The following is a 17,991-nucleotide window of genomic DNA, read 5'->3' as shown; positions in this document are numbered from 1 at the left end:
GGTTAAAGGTTGCACATTTCACATTTGTTGCATCTTGGATATAATTTTGGGAACAAGAAATTGTCATCAACAGCAGAACTAAGTTCACTTTTATAGGATGTTACACAGAGGAGACAGGCAAAGAGCAATATTATTGGTTTCAATTCCCATACAACTGAGGTTACCATGAAGGTCCTAACTGCTCAGCCTTACTCCTCATTTGAGACATAGTGACCTTCAGCTTGAATCACCACCAGTTATCTCTCTCTTTCTACATAGAAAGCAACCCAATGGTGCTCTGGGACTACAGCAACTTTATCATTGTGGGTCAGTTAGCTCGGTTCGCTCGTTGGCAGCTTTGTGAAGCAGTGATACAGGCAGCTCGGTTTCAATTTTGACTTCAACTGAGGGCACCATGGTTGGATGGTCCCAAGGCACAAGATGAGGTGTTCTTTCATCAGGCATCGGGTGGCTTGGATTTGGTGGTGGAAGAGACCCAGGACTTGCATGTCTTTGGCAGAGTGGGAGGGGGTGTTGAAATGATTGGCCACAGGGCAGTAGGGCTGTTTGGTGTGTGTGTCCCAGAGATGTTCTCTGAAATATTTGAAGATTGGCATGCTGTCTCCCCAATGTAGAGGAGATCACATCGAGAACAATGGGCGCAGTAGATGAGGAATTTGGATGTACAGGAAAATCTCTGCCAGAAGTTGAAGTATTCTTTGGGGACTTAGACAGAGGTGAGGTTGGAGATGTGGGCACAGGTTAGACACCTGTTACGGTGGCAATGGAATGTACTGGGAATGGAGGGTGGGTTGGTGGTGTGTGTGGACCTAATGCAGGAGTCATGATGGGAATAGTCTCTACAGAATGCTGATAGGCGTGGTGAGAGAGCTATATATCTGGCTGTGTGGAATGTGGAATAAATGAAGTGGTTAAGAAAGTATATGAGACACATTACTTTATCAACCAAGGAATTGAGTTAAAAGAGGGGAAGGTTATGCTGGAATGATATAAAATGTTAGTTAGGCTGCAGCTAGAATATTTTGTGCAGTTCTGAAATCCGCATGATAACAGGGATAGGATTGCATTTGAGAGGGTGCAGTGGAGTTTTACCAAGATGTTGCCTGGACTGGAAAGTATATAGACATGAAGAGAGATTGGATACGGTGGGCTACAATTAACCTTTTTCCAACTACAATTGCTGACAGCTATTCTGATGATCACAGCAAATCACCAGTAAGTCATAAATATTGATATCTGTCAGTAAATATTATCGATATTGTGCTGGTCATGAAATTCAATCACTTAACCATAAATGCAGAGTATGGTTGCAAATGCTCTTTGTCAGAATGCGAACAGCATGATGTTTCAATTTAAAACCAAGATTAATTTAATTGATTTGCTGGATATGTAACTTCTCAAAAAGCAATGTCTATCAATTCAGAAAATATTTTTTTCTCCTGAAATAACAATGTCATTGCACACAACAAGTAGTTTTCAAGTAAGACTAACACTTTGCTCTGTTGCAGTTACTTGTACAGTAAGCAGGTATTTTCTCCATGGCAAAGTAACGTCACAAAGTGATGTATATCACGTGGATGATGAAATCACTTACAGTTGCGATCGTAGGTTTAAACCAGTTGCTGACGGGAGAAGTAGATGTGAAGAAAATGGCTATTTTCATCCAGAACCTGCCTGTAAAGTTGGTAAGCAACCACTTTGTTAATCTCATGACAGAATGAAATGAGAAAGTGATTAGAATTGTATCCCATGTGAACATTTTCCCCAAGGCTGCGTAATGTGGAAGGTGTTGCACTGAGAAAATTACTGAAAACCTGTGGGTTCCGTTATCTCAACCTTCCCCCACCTTGTTTCCTCTTACTCATGGGGGGGTTTTGGAGTGAGTATGGGTAAGCCTGGAGCTCAGCTGAGCAGACCATTAAAGTCACTAAGATCGCAATTAAGACATAAGAGGATTTGTCCTCTGATGAAGATGTGAAGAAGCTGCAGAGAGGGGAATGAGTGGATCTGGGGTAGGACCTTATTCCTGAGGCGTACTGATAAATGTTGGGAAAGCCAAAGTATGCTGATTGACATCTGCCAGTGTTACATAATCTCACCTTTCCTGGTATCCCTGAGAGCCCACATTCTCATTGCACTGCCTGCAGGTGAGGAGGAATACATTCCTGCTGTAAACTTTTTGGCTTTCTCCATCCATCTGTGTTAGTTTAGAGAGATTGCCTGCTTCCTCATGCTTGTGAGAGCTCACTTCATTGCAACCTGGCAACTCCATGCACTGAACCTGCAGTTTAGAGGTTGATTCTTTAGACTTTAGACTTACTTTAGACTTACAGTGTGGAAACAGGCCCTTCGGCCCAACAAGTCCACACCGACCCGCCGAAGCGCAACCCACCCATACCCCTACATTAACCCCTTACCTAACACTACGGGCAATTTAGCATGGCCAATTCACCTGACCCGCACATCTTTGGACTGTGGGAGGAAACCGGAGCACCCGGAGGAAACCCACGCAGACACGGGGAGAACGTGCAAACTCCACACAGTCTGTCGCCTGAGTCGGGAATTGAACCCAGGTCTCAGGTGCTGTGAGGCAGCAGGGCTAACCACTGTGCCACCGTGCCGCCCGGTATCTCTCCAGGTCTCCTCAGCATTGCTGTCTATATTGTGGTCTCAAAGCTGAAAATGATGCTGAGCTTCCCTGCAACAGGCTGCAGACTCCCTCAGCAGAAATACAGCCAAGAAGGGGATGTCATTCCACCTCCTGACTCTCCCTATCCAACCGATTGAGAAAGGCAGAGGTAGGCTCGGCATTTCCATTTTCCATATTGAGAGACCAGCAAAGTTCCCTTTTCCAACATTTAGAATCCTAATCAAAAATTTTGCCAATGTTTTGCCAAAGAACAAAGGGATGATTTTACTTTGTAGACCTCAAATCCCTGAGAACCACATTCCTGGCTTGCTGTTCACAAAGCAGTTCTCCCACTGCCAGTCCAGGTGGTGAGGAAGCTGCGACACTGTACTGGAATGTCTCTGGCTGGGTGAACATAGGTTCTGTGCCTGCCACATTTCAGAGTGGCGTGAAAAGTGACCCAATTAGAGCTATGTCCATTCAACATCCATTGGTGTCCCTCGGAAAAAAACAAAGACACTTTCAGAGTCAACACAATTGTGAGCTATCTGCCAGTCACTGCTGTTAATCAATGAGGACAGTGACTGAATAAAACAGAGGTAGAGTTAAGAGTTGCACATTTCACATTTGTTGCATCATGGATATAATATTGTGAAAAAAATGTTGTCATCAACAGTAGAACTAAGTTCATTTTTATAGGAAGTTACATAGAGGTGACAGGCAAAGAGCAATCTTATTGGAATATATACTCAGGGTGAGAAATTTCTTTAAATTTACTTGTCCATGGGATGTGGGCTTTACTGGCAGGGCCACCATTTATTGCTCATCTTTAATCATACAGAGGGCATGAGAACATCAGGAAATAAGAACGAGGAGCATGAGTTGGCAATTCAAAGCTACTCTGTCATTCAATGCAATCATAATTGATTTCATCACAGTCTCAAGTCTTCTCTCCTGCCCACCCTCCATAACACTTCAGCCCTCGACTTAGTAAAAATCTATCTCCTTCTTAAATTTACTCACTGTCCCAGTATCCACCACACTCTGGAGCAGTTCATTCCAGAGATTCATGACCCTTTAAAATAAGTAATTTCCCTATATTTCTGTTTTAAGACTGAAATCTTTATCCTAAAACCATGTCCTCTCGTTCTAGATTTCCCCGTATGGGAAGACATCCTCTCCGCATTTAATTTTCAATGCCCTTTACCATTGTATCTCTGTGAATTAGATCTCCTCTAATTCAACTCAACTCCGGAGAGTACAGGCATAACCTTCTCAAGCTCACTTCATATAATGATCCCCTCATGTCTGGAATCAAGCGAGTGAACCTCCACTGAACTGCCTCCAATGCAAATATACCCCTCTTCAAATAAAGAAAACAAAATTGTATGAAATGCTCCAGGTGTAGTCTCTCTGATGCCTTGTACAGTTGCTGTAACACATTTCTACTTTTATGCTGTATTCATTAAACAAAGAAATACCAACATTTCATTTTTCTTCCTGACAACGTCCTCGACCTGCATATTGGTTTCCTATAATTCATACACAAGGGCACCCAGATCTATCCACACCAAAACATTCTGAAGTTTTTCCTCTTTTGGAAAATAAGTTGCCTTTCTATTCCTCTGGTCAAAATAGATCACCTAACACCAATGTTAAACTTCATCTGAAGAGTTAGGCCCGTTCTTCTATCCTAGCCATATCCACTTGTTAGTTACTTATTTTTCCCATTGTAACTTACTTTCCCATCCTTTGCCTAATAATGGAACTTCCTGTTTAATTAAATTCAAATTTCACCATTCGGCTGTGGTGGGTTTCGATTGGTTTCCCCAAAGCATTCGCTGGAGTTTCAAGATTACGTACCCAGTGTTTAAGGTCCATAGGATGGAAGAACATTAGTCAGATGAACTGATAAGTGACAAATGACATTCAATCTCAATCAGTGTGCGGTGATGCCCTTGGTCCAGCCAAACAAGGCAAGAGAATACACAATGAATGTTAGGACCTTGGCATGCAATGTAAATCTGAATGACCTTGGTGTGCACATCCACCTTTAGGTAGTGGGATGGATAGATAAAGTGTTGAAAATTCTGGCGTTGCAAAAGCAGAGCAGGTCAGACAGCATCTGAGGAGCAGGAAAATCGACATTTTGTGCACAAGCGTTTCATGAGGAATGTGAAGAGGGGAAGGGGGCTGAGAGATAAATAGGAAGGTGGGGCTGGGGGAAGGTCACTGGAAGGACCGTAGGTAGATGTAGGTAGGTGATTGTGATGGGTCTAAGGGGAAGGTGGAGTGGATAGGTGGGAAGGAAGATGGACATGTATGACAGTTCAAGAGGGCAGTGCTGAGTTGGAGAGTTGGATCTGGGGTGAGGTGGGTGGAGAGGAAATGAGGAACCTGCTGAAATTGTCATTGGTACCATGTGATAGGATGGTCCCAAGGCACAAGATGAGGTGTTTTTCCATCAGGCACCAGGTGGCTTGGATTTGGTGGTGGAAGAGACCCAGGACTTGCATGTCTTTGGCAGAGTGGGAGGGGGAATTGAAGTGATTGGCCACAGGGCAGTAGGGCTGTTTGGTGTGTGTGTCCCAGAGATGATCCCTGAAATATTTGAAGATTGGCATGCTGTCTCCCCAATGTAGAGGAGACCATATCGAGAACAATGGGCACAGTAGATGAGGTGTTTGGATGTCCAGGAAAATCTCTGCCAGACGTTGAAGTATTCTTTGGGGACTTAGACAGAGGTGAGGTGGGAGATGTGGGCACAGGTTTTACATCTGTTGCAGTGGCAATGCGATGTACTGGGAGTGGAGGATGGGTTGGTAGAGTGTGTGGACCTAATGCAGGAGTCATGGTGTGAATAGTCTCTACGGAATGCTGATAGGCATGGTGAGAGAGCTATATATCTGGCTGTGTGAAATGCGGAATAGATGAAGTGGTTAAGAAAGTATATGAGACACATTACTTTATCAACCAAGGAATTGAGTTAAAAGAGGGGGAAGGTTATGCTGGAATGATATAAAACGTTAGTTAGGCTGCAGCTAGAATATTTTGTGCAGTTCTGAAATCCACATGATAACAGGGATAGGATTGCACTGGAGAGGGTGCAGTGGAGGGTTTACCAAGAAGTTGCCTGGACTGGAAAGTATATAGATATGAAGAGAGATTGGATACGGTGGGCTACAATTGACCTTTGTCCAACTACAGTAGCTGGCAGCTATTCTGATGATCACAGTAAATCACCAGTAAGTCATAAATGTTGATATGTCAGTAAATATTATCAATATTGTGCTGGTCATGAAATTCAATCACTTAACCATAAATGCAGAGTATTGTTGCAAATGCTCTTTGTCAGAATGCGAACAGCATGATGTTTCAATTTAAAGCCAAGATTAATTCATTTGATTTGCTGGATATGTAACTTCTCAAAAAGCAAGGTCTATCAATTCAGAAAATATTTTTTTCTCCTGAAATAACAATCTCATTGCACACAACAAGTAGTTTTCAAGTAAAGACCAACACTTTGCTCTGTTGCAGTTACTTGTACAGTAAACAGGGATTTAAACAATGGTCAAGTAATGTCACGAAATCGTGTATATTACATGGATGATGTAATCACTTATCAATGCAAACCTGGCTTTAAACCTGTTTTTGACGGGAGAAGTACATGTCAAGAAAATGGCCATTTTTATCCAGAACCTGCATGTGTAATTGGTAGGCAACCACTTTGTTAAGCTCATGACAGAATGAAATGAGAAAGTGATTAGAATTGTATCCCATGTGAGCATTTTCCCCAAGGCTACAGAATGTGGAAGGTGTTGCGTTGAGAAAATTACTGAAAACCTGTGGGTTCCGTGTCTCAACTTGCCCCCACCTCATTTCGTCTTTCTCATGGATGGGTTTTGGAGTGAGTATGGGTAAGCCTGGAGCCCAGCTGAACAGACCATTAAAGTCACTAAGATCACAAATAAGACACAAGAGGATTTGTACTCCGATGAAGATGTGAAGGAGCTGCAGAGAGGGGAATGAGTGGATCTGGGGCAGGACCTTATTCCTGAGGCGTACTGATAAATGTTGGGAAGGCCAAAGTATGCTGCTTGACTCCTGCCAGTGTTACATAACCTCATCTTTCCTGATATCCCTGAGAGCCCACATCCTCATTGCACTGCCTGCAGGTGAGGATGAACACATTCCTGTTGTTAACTTGGCTTTCTCCATCCATCTGTGTTAGTTTAGAGAGATTGTCTGCTTCCTCATGCTTGTGAGAGGTCACCTCATAGCAACCTGGCAGCTCCATGCACTGAACCTGCAGTTTAGAGGTTGATTCTCCCCAGGTCTCCTCACCATTGCTGTCTGTATTGCGGTCTCAAAGCTGAAAATGATGCTGAGCTTCCCTGCAACAGGCTGCAGTAAGAAATACCGCCAAGAAGATGATGTCATCCACTTCCCTACTCTCCCTAACCAAGAGGCACAGGAAGGTTCGGCACTGGAGGTTTGCAAATTGAGCCGCCAGAAGAGTCCCTGAATCCAGTGTTTAGTTTTCAGATCAAAAATATTGCCAATGTTTCACCAAAGAATAAGGGGTTTTGATCTTAATCTGTAGACCTGAAATCCCTGAGAACCACATTTCCCGGCACATTGTTTACAGATCATTTCTCCCATTGCCAATTCAGGCTATGAGGAAGCTGCTGGAGTGTCTCTGGCTGGATGACTGTATTTGCTATGCCTGGCATATGTCAGGGCACACTGAAAATTGTCCACTTTACTCCTGCAACTGTTAGAGCAATAGTGTCCCTTGGGAAAAGATAAGGATGGTTTCAGGATCAATGCAATTACCATCAGCTGCTCTGTGATGACTCTTAAGCACTGAGGGCAGTTATCTGAAAACAAGGGAGGCAATGTTAAAACTTGCAAATTTCACGTTGTTACATCACAGCTGCAATATTGGAAGCAAAATGTTGTTTTTTGCAGCACAGCAAAGCTCATTTTTAGTGGATGTTACATGAAGGTGACAGGCAAAGAGATATCTTATTGAAATATACATTGGCATGTAAAGGATATTGAACAGTGAAATAAATTGCCTTTTCACTAGTTACCCTCTAATGCTATTCACTGGTCTGCTGGAAGTTTGGTTTGTAATACAAAGTGATGGCAAGAGTACAGGTTCAATTCTCATACTGATAGGAGTTAGTATAAATGTTCTATCTACTCAACCTCAATCCTCGTGAGAGGCATGGGGACCTTTGAGGTTGAGCCACTAACAGCTGTCTCTTTCTCTCTGTACTGAGATATCAACCCGTTGGTGCTCTAGGACTATGGCAACTTTACCTTTGTGGGTCGGTTAGCTCAGTTGGCTAGTTTGTGATGCAGAGTGACCCCAACAGCATGGGTTCAATTCCTACTACAACTGAGATCACCATGAAAGTCCTGCTTTCTCAAACACCTCTCACCTGAATCGCAATGTCCTCAGGTTAGACTCACCACCAGATGTCTCTCTCAAATATGAGAACAAACATTTGAGACTACAGTAACTTTGCCTTCAGATTAAAGTGCCCAAGCTTTGCACTTGCTAGTCTGAAATTTGATGATGCTAAAAAATGCAGTCACAAAGTCAGATTGTAATAGATATACTCCAGAGCCATCAAGTGGACATGTTGTAAAGCTTTATTGATGTGACAGACTAGAATACCATCAAGGGGAATTACATACTATTCTCTACTCTGAGTATTCCCTTTTTATAATCAGGATCACCTTAGTTATCCCAGGGAATAGATAGCAGTTAGGCAGCCTTTTAGATATGAAACATCTCCAGCAGAATTATGAGGGTACAACACATGCTTTCCTCTGCCAACTGAATAAATCAGTGAGAAAGGAATTAATTGGATATTTTGAGGAATACCAGCTTTAGAGCCTGCAGTTGACTGCATGCAGTAATTAGGTTGATTCTTAGAGTGATAAATCTATTCAAATTTACTTGTTCATGGAATGTGGGCTTTGCTGGCTAGGCCTGCATTTATTGCTCATCCTTAATTGTACCCAAGGCATGAGGACGTAAGAATGAGGAGCAGGATTGAGGAGGCAATTCAGTACTACCCTACCATTCGATACAATCATAGTTGATCTCATCTCAGCCTCAACTCCATTTTCCTGCCCATTCTCCATAACAATTCAGCCCATGACTCATTGAAAACTTGTCTTTCTCCTCATTGACATTAGCTTTAGTCGATGTCCCAGTACCCACACACTGGAGCAGTATATTCCACAGATTCATGACGCTTTGAGAGAAGTAATTTCTCTTCGTTTTAAGTCTGCAATGTTTATCCTAAAACCATGACCTCTCGTTCTAGATTGCCCATTATGGGGATACATCCTCTCTACATCAATTTTGTCAATCCCTTTAGCATGATATCTATGTCAACTGGATCTCCTCTAATTCATCTAAACTCTAGAGAGTATTGGCATAGCCTCCACAATCTTTCTTCATGTAACAATCCCCACATATCTAGAATCAAGCTTGTGATCCTTATCTAAAATGCCTTATTTGCAACTGCATCCTTCTTCAAATGAACAAAATTATATGATATGTTCTGGGTCCTGTCTCTCTGATGCACTGTAACGTTGCTGCAATACTTCCCTGTTTTTATACTCTCTTCATTTCACAATAAATGCCAAAATTCCACTTTCCTTTTTTGTAATCTCCTGTGCCTGCATCCCCGCTTCCTGAATGCCATACACAATTGCACCCAGATCTGTCTGCACCCAGTATGCTAATGTTTCTCTCCATTTAGACAGTAAGTCCCTTTCTACTCCACCAACCTGACACTCACCATGTTAAATGTCATCTGCCAAAGTTCATCTAATCTATCCATAATCTGGTCCTTGTTTCGTTCACTGACCGGACAGACATTTTCTGCACACATTTTGTGACTTCACTAGGTGACATTGTCAGTGCATCTCTGATGAAGCGTTGGTGGTCTGTCCTGCATGGTATTTATGTAACTCTGTTTACAGACACTTCTGGTTCTTTATTAGAGTGGTTTGTATATGGGATCCAATTCAATACATTTATTGATATCCATAATCCATCTGTAAATTTCTTATCTTTTCATTGTAATTTACTTTCCCATCTATTCTAGTGTCATGTGCAAATTTGGCTATTAGACTTTCTATCCCTGTATCCAAATCATTAATGTAGATTGTCAATAGGTTGAGACTGATTTTTGTGGTACCCCCACAAGTTCCATCTTGCCAACCAGAAAAAAAAATCTGAACTCTCTGATTTCTGTTGATTAGCCAATTCTCCAGCCAAGCTAATGAATTGCCCCGAATTGCATGTGATCTTGCCTTGTGCAATTAATCTTCTGTGCGGCACGTTATCAAATGCCTTCTGGACAACCAGATAGATTGCATCAACAGGACTTCATTAGCAGCATTACTTGTTTCATCATCAAAGAACTCTAGCAAATTGGCAAACACCTTTACTCTTCATTAAACTAAATTGACTCTAATGGATTATTTTTTGACTTTCTAAATGCCATATTATTACTTCCTTCATAATGGATCCCGACAGTTTTCCAAACGCACATATTAAACTAGCTGATCCACGGTTTCTTACTTTCTGCTTCCCTCCCTTTTTCAATAAAGGCGTTACATGAGCATTTTTTTCAAACTATAGAAATCTTTTCCACATCAAGGGAATTTTGGAAAACTGTAACTAGTGGATTCATAATTCTGATGCTATTTCTTTCAAGACTGTAGGATATAGGTCCTTGGGGATTTGTCTGCATTTAATCCCAATACTTTTCTTCACATTTTTCCCTCCCTTATATTGTTCTAAGTTCCTCCCTTTCTATAATTTGAGTTTGTTGTTACTATTAGGATAATATTAATGCCTTCTCTGTGAAAAATCAAACCAAACATTGATTAAGTGATTTTATCCATTCTGTGTTTGCCACTATTGACCACCCCCCCCCCCATTTCATCCTCCAAATCAGGCACATTACCTTTCATATAGTTATAGAAGATTTCACTATTAGTTTTTATAGCTTGCATTAGTTTTCTTTCATAATTTACTTTTGCTCATTTTATTACTTTTGTGGCTAAAAGTCTTGATCTATAATATTTTCCCAATCTTTGAGCCTGCCACTTTCATTTTCAATGTGATACGCCTTAGTTTTCATCTTTATATTGTCTTTAGCTTCCTTGCTAAGCCATGGAGTGATGTTTTCTCTCCTCCTCCTCCTCCTTCTCTCCCCCCGCAAGCATCTATCACCCTTACAATCTTTCTTCTTCGTGGGGAAATATTTCAGTTGGGAACAATTAAGTTTCTCCTTTAACGTGTGCCACCACTCATCAATTCTCCTTCCTTTTAGTCTTCCTGCCTTGATTTGTCCTCATGGTTGTATAATAAATTTGTTGAATTCCAGAATTCTAATCTATGAGTCTTGTTTCTTGGCATCCAACTGAATTTGAAGAAAGTGAGGACTACAGATGCTGGAGATCAGAGCTGAAAAATGTGTTGCTGGAAAAGTGCAGCAGGTCAGGCAGATTCCAAGGAGCAGGAGAATCGACGTTTCGGGCATAAGCCCTTCTTCAGGAATCAATGTCTGACCAGCTGCACTTTTCCAGCAACACATTTTTCAGTTTCAACTGAATTTGAAATTCTAGTATACTATGATCACTTTTTCTTAAAGGTTCATTTATGATGAGATTATTAATTACTCCCACCTCATTACCCAGTACCAAATCCAGAATTACTGACTGCTTGGTTGGGTCCAAAGTTTATTGCTCCAAGAAACTACCTCTGAAACATTCAATGAGCTCCACTCAAGACCACCTTTATCAATTTGATTAATCTAAGTTATATGCATATAAAAATCTCCCATCATTATGCTGAACCTTTCTTACAAGCCACCAGTATTTACTGATTCATAGTGTACTCCCCTGTGGAACTACAATTTGGAGACCTATAGATTACTCTCACAAGGGACTTTTGTCCCTTGATATTTATTATTTCTACCCAGACTGATTTTATGTCTTGATTTCTACTGCCGATATCATTTCTCACTGCAGCAGTAATCTTTTTTTAAGGCAAAGCTAACCAGCTCCTTTTCCTTCCTGCTTATCCTTCTGAAACACTTTTGAATATTCAATTCCCAAACCTGGTCACCTGTAACAGCATCTCAGCAACGGCGATCAAAATGTTCGTTATTTGGATTGTTGACTCATTAATTTTATTCCACATGCTTTGAGCATTCAGATGCAAAGCCTTGAAGTTTGTTCTATTATCAAATTTCTCTATTCTTATATGAATCCTTGGTGCAATCTGATGGTCTAACATTCTTTTCCTTCCTTTATTTTCTTTATCACTAGCATGAGCTCATGCCTTCTTCTTTGACTTTGATTTTTTAATTTTAAATGCAACTGAACCCTCCTTATTTGCTTTAAAACCCTATCCACAGCCCTAGTTACGTGATTAAGCCACATATTTACCTCTTTTATAATATTGACCCTGTCCTAATTAACTCATGCCTCAGTTAGAAGAAAGTGAGGTCTGCAGATGCTGGAGATCAGAGTCGAAAAGTGTGTTGCTGGAAAAGCACAACTGGTCAGGCAGCAACCGATGAGTAGCAGAGTCAACATTTCTTCATCAGGATATTGAGCTTATGCTCGAAACATCAACTGTCCTGCTCCTTGGATGCTGCCTGACCGGCTGTGTTTTCTAGCACCACACTTTTTGACTCATGGCTCAGTTAGTAAAACAGATATTGTTTTCTTTTGGGTCTGCTTTTCAGTTGCTAGTTGCTCATATTTCCTCTGCAGAAGCTTTTAAGTCACATTGTTGTGGGCCAGGAGTTACATGTAGTCCAGCCTGGATAAGAACAACAGATTTACTTCCTTAATTTCCTTGAAAGTAGAGTCTCAGGTAGATAGGATAGTGAAGAAAATGTTTAGTATGCCTTCCTTTATTGGTCAGAGCATTGAGTACAGGAGTTGGGAGGTCACTTTTGGAATATTATGTGCAATTTTGGCTTCCCTCCTATTGGGAGGATGTTGTGGGACCTGAAAGGATTCAGAAAAGATTTACAAGGATATCACCAGAGTTGGAGGGTTTGAGCCATAGGGAGAGGCTGAACAGGCTGAATAGCTGGTATAGTTTTCTCTGGAGTGTCGGAGACTGAGGGGTGACCTTATAAAGGTTTATAAAAATAGACAAGGTCTTTTCCATGGGTTGAGGGAGTCCATAACTAGAGGAGCATAGGTTTAGGGTGAGAAAGGAACGATTTAAAAGGACCCAAGGGGCAATGTTTTCACGCAGAGGATGGTGTGTGTATGGAATGAGCTGCTAGAGGAAGTGGTGGACATTAGTGCAATTACAACATTTAAAAGGTATCTAGATAGGTATATAAATAAGAACAGTTTAAGGACATAAGGACCAAATGTCGGCAAATGAGACTAGATTACTTTAGGATATCTGGTCGGCATGAACGAGTTCGACAGAAGGGTTTGTTTCCATGCTGTATATCTCTATAAGGGTCTGTTTCCATACTGTACACCTCTATGAAATTGTTCAACCAAACGGGTTTTTCTTTTCACACGACTAGTTACAATGGCTATATTACAGCCTGCCGGCTTCCATCAAACCAAGATAAGTGAGGTTAGGGCTGCCACGGTCACTTAGGCCCAGAGATGGAAATGATAGGCATTTGAGAGCATGAGAGCATTTGTGTAGCAGTGGCTCCTGAGATTGTGGAGCCTTCCATGGGCAGGAGAAATTGAGATGCTTAAGTAGCTAACTGCAGTTCTGATGATTGTAAAAATTCACCAATAAACTCCAGAAATATTGAAATCTATGTTATGTGCTTTTCAATCTCTTAACCATAAATGCAGAGCATTGTTGAGAATGTATTCTGTCAGAATGAGGAAAGCATGATGCTTCAATTTAAAACCAATGTAAATTAATATGATCATGTCTGATTTATTATTTCAGAACTGATAATCATTTACACCATTGTTAATCAAATATATATCAGCCTCTGTTTTAAATGTACTCAAAGAATGAGCTTCCACAGTCCTCTGCAATAGAGAATGGCAAATATTCACAACCTCCTGACACTCCTTAATTGGCTCCCTTTAATAATTCTGTTAACATTGTCAAAAGACACCAACAATTTCACAAAGATGATTTTCACTTCACAAATTCTGTTGACTATGCCCAGTCAGATAATTTTTTTATCTAAATATCTATTCATCATGCCCTTTGTGAAAATTTTCAGTCACATTCCTTCCTACTGATCTCAGGATGATGAGCCTATTCTTCTCTGTTTTGTCCTTTACTCTTTTCCTAAATAGATGAGTGATATTTACAAGCTTCCAATCTGAAGGAATTTTGCAGCTTATTACCAATGCATCTGTGATGATGCTTCTCCGTTAACAAGGTTAGGTTGTCCTTGGTTTTTTTCAGGAGGTCATGCAGACACAGCCTCGGAATTATCTGGGGTTGATCTACTTGAGGAAGCTTTTAATTTTCAAAAGAAACACTTGTACAATGAAAGGAGAGTGGCAAGTTCTCCAGCTCAGCTTTTGCTGGTTTGGCTTGGGTTCAGAACTGCAAGTCAGTCAGTTTGGAGGCTGCTGATCCAAGAAACAGCTCCATGGAATCCCTCTATCATCTCTCTCTCTCTCCAGTAGGACCATGTGTTTGATTTTTCCTTTTTTGCCAAGGGGTTTTTATAGGGATTGTTGCAAGTATTTGGATCAGCATCATTAAGTTGGGATAATCTGTTAAGTTTTTGGATAGGTTGTTATTCTGAATTCTGTTCTTTTTTGTTTGTGTTTCATTCATCAATCTTGCACATAAATTCTGTTTTGTAGTTGGGCCAGCTGCATCACTCCCGGAATATCCGTGTTACACCTGCATAAAACAACAAGCACAGTTAGGGTCTTGGCAACTTTCTTGAAGTGTTATGAGGGAGTTTGGTCAGGTCCATAACACATCTTAACTCTCAATGATCACCTTTGTCAACACTCTGGGCTGTAGTTGATCAAGACCTGGGGATTTATTAACCTTCAGCCCCATTAATTTCTCCAAAAAGCTTCTTATTAATCCTAATTACCTTTACATCCTTATTATTCATTATTGCTTGGATCTAACTTCTGGCAGATCTTTTGTATCTTCATTAGTGAAAATAGCAAAAGTAATCATTTAAATTAGATAGATTCCCTACAGGGTGGAAACAGGCCCTTTGGCCCAACCAGTCCACACCGACCCTCCGAAGAGTAACCCACCCAGACCCATTTCCTTCTGACTAATGCATGGAGCACTATGGACAATTTAGCATGGCCAATTCACCTAATCTGTACATCTTTGGACTGTGGGAGGAAACCGGGGTAAACCCATGCAGACACAGGGAGAATATGCAATCTTCACACAGACAGTCACCCAAGGCTGGAATTGGGCCCTGGTGCTGTGAGGCAGCAGTGCTAACCACTGAGCCATTGTGCCACCCTTTTTTTTAGGTTCTCTGGCATTTATCTATTGCCCATTATAAATTCTCCTGACTGTGTTTTTAATGGACACACATTCTTGGCCAAGCATTTTCTTTTTATGTATCTACAGAAGCTTTTACAGTCCATTTTTCTAAATTGCATTTGTAATCTATTCTCCCTTTTCATAGTTAGGTGATTGTTTTTGACTGGCACACAGAGCTAAAGGATATTTTTCTGTGCTGTAGATCTCTATGACTTTATGATTCCAAGCATGATACAGTAGTTCTCCCATTACAAATCCAGGGACTTAGGGAGATGCACGACTGCATTGGTTTCTCTTTAACAGGAGCAGTATACCTGCTATGCTCACCCTATGCTATTAGTCAAATGTCAGGGCACAGAGGAAGCGAAAAGAAAAATGTTCTGTTCATGCCTGCTCCTAGTGGAATGATAATGGCATTTGATGAAGATAAAACAAACTCCTTCAGGATCAAACCAACAAGATGCCTTGTTATTGATATATTTGTGTTCATTACTGGAGACAGTAACCTAATATTTAAGTGCTGGGACTTTGATTGTTGCATGTTTCATTCTAATTGTGCAGTTTTTATTTATTAGTAGAATTTTGTTGTCAGCATTCAAATATCTGTTGATACTTCTAGAATGTTAGGTGCAGAGAGCAGACAGTCTTTTTATGCCTAGAATATGTCATACAGCATGGAGAAAGGCCCTTTGGCACATCGTACTTGCACCAGTCATCAACCATCTATCCGGTGTAATCCTATTGTAGCTTTGCATTGGTGTACTGTTTCAAGTGCTCATCTAAATGGCCCTTAAATATCTTGAGGGTTCCTGTCTCTATCACTTTTTCATGCAGTGAGTTCCTGACACCCACTACCTTCAAGTGAATGAGGATTACTTCAAATCTTCTCTAAACCTCCTGTTCCTGACCTTAACATTGTGCCCTGATCTTTGCACTAAAGGAAATGTTTCTCCTATCTACCCATATATACTCCTCAGAACTTTGTACACCTCAATCAGGTCCCACTCAGCTTTCTGTGCTGTAAGGAAACCAACTTCAGCCTACCTAATTTCTCTTCATAGCTGAATTACTTCAGCCTACAACATCCCAGTGAATCTCTTCAACACCCACTCCAGTCCAATCACATCCTTCCTATACCCCTTTCCTGGCTGATGGCTGTTTATTAGTCTTATACATATCTGTCATGTCTCTGTTATTGGCAGATTTACCCATCTGGTCAGGGCTTGGCTCTTGGGAGATTTTGGATATCTATTGCTGTTGCTGGTGCTGGTGCATTCCTGCTCAGATAACTGGTCTATGTTCAATCCCTCATCACTTTCCTCTCTCTACTGTACACAAATGATTCCTTATGCACAGTTGAAACAATGGTATGTTCAAACTGAAAATAATCATTTCTAATTCTCAACACAGATCCTAACTCAGGCAGAGACTCCAAACCAATACAAAACAAGTTAGAAGACATTGTTGCATTGGGAAAACAAATGGTTGAGGTGAAAAGGAGGAACATCCACACAGAAGAGGAACTTTTAAAAAATGAAACAGCAAATCATCAAAATTTTGAAAGGATTTTGAAAAAGATTGAACAACTTCTTAACTATTTGAATACTTCTCAAATTTGTTAAATCTCATCTTTCATATTACAAAATCTGAAAGTGTCTATGTTATTTACAAATGCCAAAATGACTCTGTTCAAGTAATTTCAGTTACAGTAAACCTCAATTTTATTTTTAAATTGTCTTGTTGATAAGTTGCATTTTCGGAGCTTAAAACTCATTTTCTACACAAATGACTTTGAGGAGGCAGTGAGGAAAGTCATCAGTTTTAAGTATTCGATTGTGGAAAAAAAAAGTGAATAAGGAAAAGAAAATCCCACCTGGATCTGGATTTAAATTTTATGTAAATTTCTGATGAGATACCTCTCTTCTGACCAGTTTTCAATGGAGAGATATAACACGGGTAAATTTTAATGGTTGGCCTTCATTTCAATTCTGCAGATTAATTGAGAAATAGTAGAAAATGATACAACCCAGAGGTTCTCCTTTTATGCAAAAAAATGTGACAACTTTACTTTGTCAACTGTCTTGTGAAAGTCTTGTGTTGGAAGGTGGATAGGAAGAATACAACACTGGGAAAGTCTATATATTTAGGAATATCATATGTAGAAAATGTTCTCACTGGCCAACTATTGGTGGAGATCCTGTTTTTCAGAATAATGAATGATGAGATCCTGCTACTTGGTGCAGGCACAGTAGGCTGAATGGCCTCCTGCATAAGACATTGCTGATTCTGTGAACTCTAATATTGATTTTGACATTTTCTTAATTGATAAGAGGATCAAGAGTTACAGGCAGAAAGAAGGAAAATGGGGTTAAGAAACATATGAGTCATGATCGAATGCAGAGCTAAATGGCCTAAATCTGCTCCTATATCTTATGTTTTTTTAGTCTTATGGACAAGTAACTCAGAGCTTTCATTGCCTCCCACCAGTCTTCACCAGAAAGAAAGGATTTTTAGTACCCATCAGCCATAAGATGGTTGATGAGTACAAGTTGTTTTCTGTACAAATGTAAGTTATGGACATTTCATTATCCTGTCTTGGTAATTGACTATTATCTCATACCAAGAGTGTTCCTGAGCTTTATTTCTTTCAGGAAGGAGAACAGGTTTTAGAAACTTGGATAAAGAAAGCCACTAAGTCAAAATTTCAAAACAAAATCTTTCAAAGGCAGTGAGGTCCACCTAAGGTTCCAAGCAGTATAACAGGCAGGGAATCATTAAAAATGCAATTTGCTTAAGCCAAGCAAGACATTACATTGATATATGAAAGTGT

The 17,991-nt window shown here is 40.5% G+C and overlaps 1 protein-coding gene across 1 annotated transcript in view; it reads right to left on the bottom strand.

Moving 5' to 3' along the window:
* Positions 1-14,463: 14,463 nt before the first annotated feature.
* LOC132828383 (complement decay-accelerating factor-like) overlaps positions 14,464-17,991 on the bottom strand; it is a 59,608-nt gene continuing 56,080 nt past the window's right edge. Inside the window, exon 10 of the transcript XR_009646114.1 lies at positions 14,464-14,543. The gene's annotated coding sequence lies outside the window, so the exon portion shown is untranslated. The remainder of the gene's footprint in view (positions 14,544-17,991) is intronic.

This window comes from Hemiscyllium ocellatum, chromosome 26 (genome assembly GCF_020745735.1).
Source record: "Hemiscyllium ocellatum isolate sHemOce1 chromosome 26, sHemOce1.pat.X.cur, whole genome shotgun sequence".
NCBI classification, from domain to species: domain Eukaryota; kingdom Metazoa; phylum Chordata; class Chondrichthyes; order Orectolobiformes; family Hemiscylliidae; genus Hemiscyllium; species Hemiscyllium ocellatum.
This window is presented reverse-complemented; position numbering and strand designations above follow the sequence as displayed.